This window comes from Lactuca saligna, chromosome 5 (genome assembly GCF_052625555.1).
Source record: "Lactuca saligna cultivar CGN05327 chromosome 5, ASM5262555v1, whole genome shotgun sequence".
Taxonomy (NCBI): domain Eukaryota; kingdom Viridiplantae; phylum Streptophyta; class Magnoliopsida; order Asterales; family Asteraceae; genus Lactuca; species Lactuca saligna.
Genome location: NC_136421.1, coordinates 65,449,908 through 65,457,784, shown reverse-complemented (window position 1 = coordinate 65,457,784; position 7,877 = coordinate 65,449,908).

The following is a 7,877-nucleotide window of genomic DNA, read 5'->3' as shown; positions in this document are numbered from 1 at the left end:
AAGACTTTTTGGAAACACTGAAAGCAGTATCATCTGGACTATAGTTGATAACTATTTCTTCATCTGAATCTTCCTCATTAACAGATGTGAAAAGATTAGGTAGAGTAGATTCAGAGTTTTCACAATTCGTCATGTTTTCCTGTTTTGCTTGTTCAATTTCAAAGGATTATCTTCCAATTCCTGGTCTATAATTCGTATCAATTTTGCTAGTTCCTAAGGTGTTTGCCTTGGTGAAAATATCATCACTTAGTTTTTTGGCAACTTTGATAGAATCCATATTCCATATCAGTCTTTTATTCTCGGTTTCAAGAGAATTGATATGTTTTAAAGAATCAGTCAATTTTTCATTTAAAACATTGTATTTATCAGTTGATTCTTGAAAGTCTTGTTTCAACTGAAGGACTTCCATTTCTAAAACATCTTTTATTTCAGAACAAATGACTGACTGGTTTTTTAGTTCCAAATCCCTTTTCTGAATTAGGGTCTGATTTAATTGTTCCAAGACGTGATTATAATCTTCTGATTTTCTTTCAACATCTCTTTCCAATTTGCTTTTCGTTCTTGTTGATTCTCCAAATTTGAGTTGCAAGGTTTGTAACTCAGATTTGCAAATATCATAATTGACCATTGTGTCATGATATGTTTTGAGATCAACTTCCAAACTAGTCTCAATTTTGGTTATGTGGGACTCAAAAATTGTTTTGGAAAAACCAAGTTCAGAGATCATAGACCATACCTGTTCTATGACGTTGGGAGCTCTTGAACGTATTTCAACACCAGCTACAAAGCAGAAGTTTGATTGTGTTGGTTCATGTTCAGCTTCGTCATCAGAAGTTGGCCAGTATTCCACACTTGGTTCATGGATTTCCATCAATGCTCTTTGCTTTTCTTGGTTTTCCAGTTTCTTCAATTCATCGGCTCTTTGAGCATAGTATGCTGAGTCTTTGATTTTGGTTTTGTTTTTGGCTCGACATTCTCTAGCATAGTGATTTGTTCCTTGCAGTTGTGACAAATGATCACTTCTTCATCACTATCATCCTTTTGACTTTTAATCGGAAGTCTTTCAGGTGTTTGACTTTGGGTTTGTTGGGAAGGTTGAGAATGGTTTTGTTGGAATCCAAAATTTTGGTTGTTTTGATTGTTGTAACCTTGATTTTGGAAACCTCTGTTTTGATTTTGAAAACTGTTGTTTAGATTGTGATTATGACCTGAGTTGGGATCGTTTTGAAATCCCTGGTTTTGAAAACCTTGGTTTGAGTTATTTTGGAAAGAAGGTCTTTGAGAATTTTGTCCAAAGTAAGGTCTAGGTTGAAAACCTAAGTTGTTTTGACCAAAAGATGGTCTTGGTTGAAAACTTGAGTTATTTTGTCCAAAAGATGGTCGTGGTTGAAAATTTGGTCTAAAATTTGATTGACCATGATTTGGGATAAATCTCTGGAGATTTGTGTTTGCAACCAACGCACACAGTTGTTGATAATCTGCTTCATCATTTTAATCAGACTGGAAGGCTTGGTTTTGAAAATTTGTGGACACAAGTGCAAGTGGTCTTCCAAAAGTTGCAGTGGTTGGTGGGTCAATCGAGGATTCATACGATTGAAGTTCTCCATACAAGTTGTACAAAGTTTCAGTATGAATAGCTGGATTTCCCTGAATAATGAGTTTAACCATTTTCCAGCTTTCGAAAAGATTGTTTAAAAACTTGAGATTTATCTCGTGTTGTGTCTTTTTGATACCCAAATTGTTCATTTTAACCATAATCAAATTGAACCTATCATGAGCATCATGGATGGTTTCTGATGAAAGCATTTTGAAATTATCGAATTCATTCAAAACAGATGTTCTTTTGTTTCCGATGATTCTTTTATTTCCACAAAAACGATTTTCAAATTCTCCCAAATTTGATTTGCGGTTAACAGTATAATGTCATCCATTTGACTTAGAATACTGTGAGGTATTCCAGAAACAAGTTCCTTTTTGGCTTGGAGTTCCAACTTTTTTGTAATTTCAACTTGAGTGGCTTGATTTGTAGCAAGAGTAGCCATATTTTCTAGAGTAATAAATGTTCCTTCTACACACTTCCAGACATCTTCATTTATAGCATTAAGATGAAGATTCATACGGCCAACCCACGAATTATACTCTTCAGGAATAAGTATGGGTGCCCGTGAACCAGATCCTAAGCTATTTGCAATGGAGACAGAGTTCATGTTGGAGTAATTTGCCAAAGACATTTTTTTTTGAAAGGATTTTGAACAAGTGATATTAAAATGAAATTTTTAAAGAAAAGCTTATGGAAGGTTTATAAACGCTATAACCAAAAGTTTTTCGACAAAAATTTCAAGGTAAATCACACAAGCTCTGATACCAATTGTTGGATATTATTCCTTTTATATATCAGCTCAGATACCGATTTGTTGGAAATATAACAATCTGATCACCACAACAAAAGGCTCGGTTACCAGTTACTGTGTGATAGATATATCAGTTTAAGATATAAGATATATATATATATATATATATATATATATATATATATATATATATATATATATAATTGCGGAATAAGTATAAATATGAAAGCTGTAAATGACTGAAAGCTATAATAATATAAATGACTGTATTTAAATGACGTAAAGCTATAAATAATATAAATGACTATATTTAAATGACATAAAGCTATAATAAAGTATATAAATATATAAATATATATCAAGTAGGTTCGTCAATAAATTGACTGAACTGGACTCGTGGAGCGACTGGTCGATATTTGTTCTTTGAATGGACTAGTCGATATTGGGACTCTTGGAGCGACTGGTCGATATTTATTCTTTGAATGGACTGGTCGATATTGGGACTCTTGGAGCGATTGGTCGATATTTGTTCAAAGATCAATCCGGCATTGGATAAGTAACAAAAAGTTCATTTAAAGCTCGATTTTATGTAAAACAAGTGTTTACAAAAGGGTACAAAATACATGGGTTTATGTATTTGTATTTGAGGTATTTTTGGGTAAAAACATACACACGGGTCGTGTAAGATAAGGCACAAGTGACACGGGTCGTGTAGGAGGGTTTTGGAGGGTTTTCTTAATGAATGATGCTGACACGGGGCGTGTTGATTTAGCCTTGCTGAACACGGGGCGTGTTCATGATGCTGATGCTAACACGGGGCGTGTTGATTTAGCCTTGCTGAACACGGAGCGTGTTGAGGTTCAGAAGTATGAAGAAGGCAATCAGAGGGCAACACGGGGCGTGTTGATTTTGCCTTGGTTTTTAACATGGGGCGTGTTCGTGTCAGAGTCAATTTCAGGATTTTTGTGATTTGAAGGTAAGTTTTGTTTGTGATGTTTTGGCTAGGGTAATGGTGTTATGGTGTTTTGAGGATGTTTTCAAGGTTTTTTAGAGGTTGGAAGGAGGTTGATATAAGGTGGTAAAGGTGGTGAAATTTCTTATGAAGATGATGATGAATAGTGATGGGTTTTGTGGTTGATCTTGATGCAGAAGGTTTTGGGTTGTTTCATGGTTGTGTTTTGGTGTTTTGATGTAAGGAAAGTGTTTGGTGGTGTATGATGTGATGATCAAAGGTGATGAAGATGAAAAACCTTTAGTTTCAATGAAGAAGATGAAGATGGTTGATGGTGTTCTTCATTTCATTGTTGATGATCTTGGTGTTCTTCACTTAGCTTCTTGTTTGATCTTGGTGTTCTTCATTCAGCTCCAGGGATTTGTCTTTGTTCTTGAAGAAGATGAAGATCTGTGATGTTCTTGGGAGTGTTTGTAGTTTGTAGAAGTGTTACCATATTACAAAATGAACACACACACTCACACACAAACTCACGTATACATATATACATTAAAACAAATATCTTCATCTAGTGTACTTGAGTTTAAGTGATAGAGTATGGCTGGTCATGCAAGTTGATGTAGAGTAGGAGGCAAAAAACGTGGGACTGGTTTGGGCTTCTTCATCTTTGACTTTTGTTGACTTCTTCTTTGTTTGACTATTCAACATATATATAATACATATATACATATATAATACATACATATGTATATAATACATATATATATATATATATATATATATATATATTGTTGAAACTTTTTAGTCACACATATGTGTTTTCGTCATTCGCGTGTTTTCGTATTTTCCGTTTTATCACGCATTCATGCAACCTGAAATAACTGATAATATTTGTTAGATTGTATAAAAACAGTTCATCTTATTTCAGTTATGGTCACATACAAGGTTACATAAGAACATTTTTCAACAGGATATAATCTCCATCTTTCAGAAGACTTCCCTTACAGCAACACATATCTTGTTCTCAGAGGGATTCCAAAAACATAGTTGGGGCGTATAGTGAAATAAACTATATTACAAAGAATTTGATAAAACCTTTCTTATTTTGTACAAGACCAATGACTTTTGTAACACTCGTTCATGGTACAATCCATGAACTATTTGTTATCACAATACGACTCATTAACTACAAATCAAAAAATAATTTTGTTTCTCTATCCCACTAATTTTCTTATAGAAATACTTTGGTTTGAGACGAGTTTTGAAATTACTTCACAATTCCATTATATGATCGTTAACCTTTTCATCAAGATTCTCACTATATTGTTGGACTGATTTTGTTATCCTTTTGCTCAATTGACTATGAACTTCGTTTTGTGGCCAATCTAAACGGACAATTAGCAGGAACTAATTCCAACAACTGATAGCATCACAAAGTCATTTGTTCATCATTTATCTTGATACTATTAGATACGTATCAGTTGAAGATTTGTGGTCTAATGACTTCCAAAATTCTATCCAACTAAATATTTGGTGATGAACTTCTCATTTCCATATTTAAGATGATGATCTAAACATTTTGGATCAACATGCATCATGGTTAATCTGAACAGACAATTAGCTTTAACTAATTCCAACATATACTTTGCCACTTCATGGTGTCATTGTTATCATTATTGACAAATAAGACTCACATTTATCATAAAACTTAGGGTCAGTTGATTTCCAAAATCCAATCCAACTAGATATTTGGTAATGCAACTCTTATTTAAAAATATGATTCCATAATTTCATTTAATCCAATCAATGAATCTCCATTGAACTATTGTCACTATACTAGTTTCAAAGATTTAATGACTTACTTTTAAATAGAAAACATGTGAAATGTTCTTTATTTAAATAAGCTAGAACTATCTTTTGAAACATTGTATAAACAGCTTCAATCATAAGACCATATACTTAACATTTAAGAGAACAAGTCATCTTATGATCCTAAGTACATTACCGAAACTTGAATCAATGTCCTTGATCATAATCACTTCTTTATGTTATAGTCTATTACTTCCTTTTGGTCACTACACATTTTTGCAAATGTCAGTACTCATCCTTTAGTGAAACACTCAAGGATTCTAAGTAACATACCAATGGTATTATGGATTCATTATTCTAATCATAGGACAAACACTTGGAAGAACTATTTGACTCTTGATCCTTTAAAATTATCATGGGTCCTCGTTATCAATGATCAATCAACTCTTCTTTAGGTTTTAGTGTGCATCAGATTGGGCATTAATGCTTTTCTTAGTCCTTTTTTGGTAATCAATTTAACCTATCATAATATGTCTCATAATAAGCTCATCTATTATCCTTCTCATTTTGACGTTGTGGTTAGGTATACCAACTTAGAACATCCTATTTTCCTATAGACAGTTGGCTTTGTATTCTTAACACTTCTTTCATGTTAGCTAATCATATGAGCATTTGAAACTTTGAGTTATATGCTTCTCCATGTTAGTCCTAAAAGGTTTTCAACATGATATGCAACCCTACAATGGATATTTTCAAGTTGTCCATGTTGAGTCAGAATCACCCAGCCATAGTCACTTCCAACAGGTAAAATTCCTTGTTTCCTTAATCATATCAATGTACTTAGTTCTTTGAAGCTTGGAATCTCTTTGTTTTTCCATATAAATTCCAAAAGTCATTAACATGTAATGTAGTTCCACAGTGGATCTTTCCAAAAGGCTCATATCTAACCAAAATCATCTGATAATATACACTAGTTGGCTAGTTGGTTATGTTACCACAGTCAGCTCCTAAAACGATGGAATTCCTTGTTGCTTCAATTTGTAAACTTAACATTTGCTAAGATGGATCTTTCTAAGTTTCTCATATCAAATCATAATCATCTAACTATATGTACAGGTTAGCAAGTTGATCATGTTTCCATAGTCAACTCCTAATCTTGATGGAATTCTATATAGCATTAATGTTATCGATGTACTGAGTATTTTTGATACTCGCTCTTTTCTATAGCTAAGGTACAATCTTTCTTTCTGTTTAAGAGCGCTATTCTCAACCTACAGACAAGATTGACCATCCCTTCTAGCTTATCCTTTTAGAGAATTTTATAGCAGTTAACTTTTAGTGGATACTTTTAAAACATCATTCATTTAATGATTAGACCTACATTGTTTTATTGATCCTTAATGAATAAGTACCCAAGTACCAAATTATTTCAAATAAGGCTAGGATCCATATTTCACTCCATGATGTGAAGTGGATTAGCCGAATATCACACCAAGAAGCTAGTTAGGTAGACAAACAATTGTCAATCTCAATATTTATGAGATTCCTAGATCTTTTGATATTTATTGACACTATGTCAATATCATGTTAATCTCTTTTTATGCTCATCTAGCATTCATGATAGGATTAACCGAGGGTCATGAATCCAAATGGTGAATCGACCATACAAAGCTACATGATATTCAAATCAACTAACGCTTGAGAATCGTGATTATCATACACCTTACTTTGATAATATTCTTATTTGACATGCCCTTAAACCACCCACACATAATGCCAAGAAGAATATACGACAAGGTGTAGCTTCCATGGAAAGCATAAGATTCACATTATTAATATAAAATGGGATATTGTTTTTATTACTTTATTAAGTTAATACTTTTAACTTTGCATAATGGTATTATCAAACCATTTCGCTAACTCCACTTCAAACGCAAGACAGCGGTGAGGGTGGCGAGAAATGAATGCCACTTAAAAGCCAACATCATTAGGAATCAAAGAGACTTACCTTAAACCTCCATTATAGTAATAAAGTGGATGAGCTAGTCGAGGTAAGACTAATAATTCATATTAAGAAACATGCGAGAACACAATGTTTATTTTAGTGTTATACATATAAATAACATTTTACTATATACACATATTTGTGGATTGCATGTCTTTTAATTTTGTTGACAAAAAAGTCAACAATTAAATTGCATGAGTTCTAATCTTTGTCTTTTAATTAATCTTATAATTAAATGAAATGTAACTTTATCTTTTAGTATAAATACTATTGTGTATGTGATTAAAATTGAAAAAAGGATGATCAACCAAAAAAAACAACTTTAGAAGAATTTGGAACTTCTTATTCCACGATGTGGGAAAAGAACAGTCATGTCACGGCACACTAAAAACACGCAGTTTAATTAAATTAATATTTAGGTTCCCAACAACAGTCCACGACATGGTTAAGAGATGACCACGACGTGGCGGCAAAGACAGTCACAATCCATGTAGATATCAGGATGTGGTGGAGCACTAGACATGTCGTGGTGAAGAGGAAAAACGACTAAAACGTCATTTTTCAAGCATAAACATATTTAGTTTTAATCAATGCGGATTTCTAGACTTTTAAAATGATTTAAAACATAAACCCTGACATACTTAAACAACAAAGTCTAAGTGCAATAGACTTGAGTAGCCTGGATCTAATACCATTGTTGGGTTTCAACCCTCAACAGAACAAACAAAAGGGCAGCAGAAACAATAAACAATTTGATCTA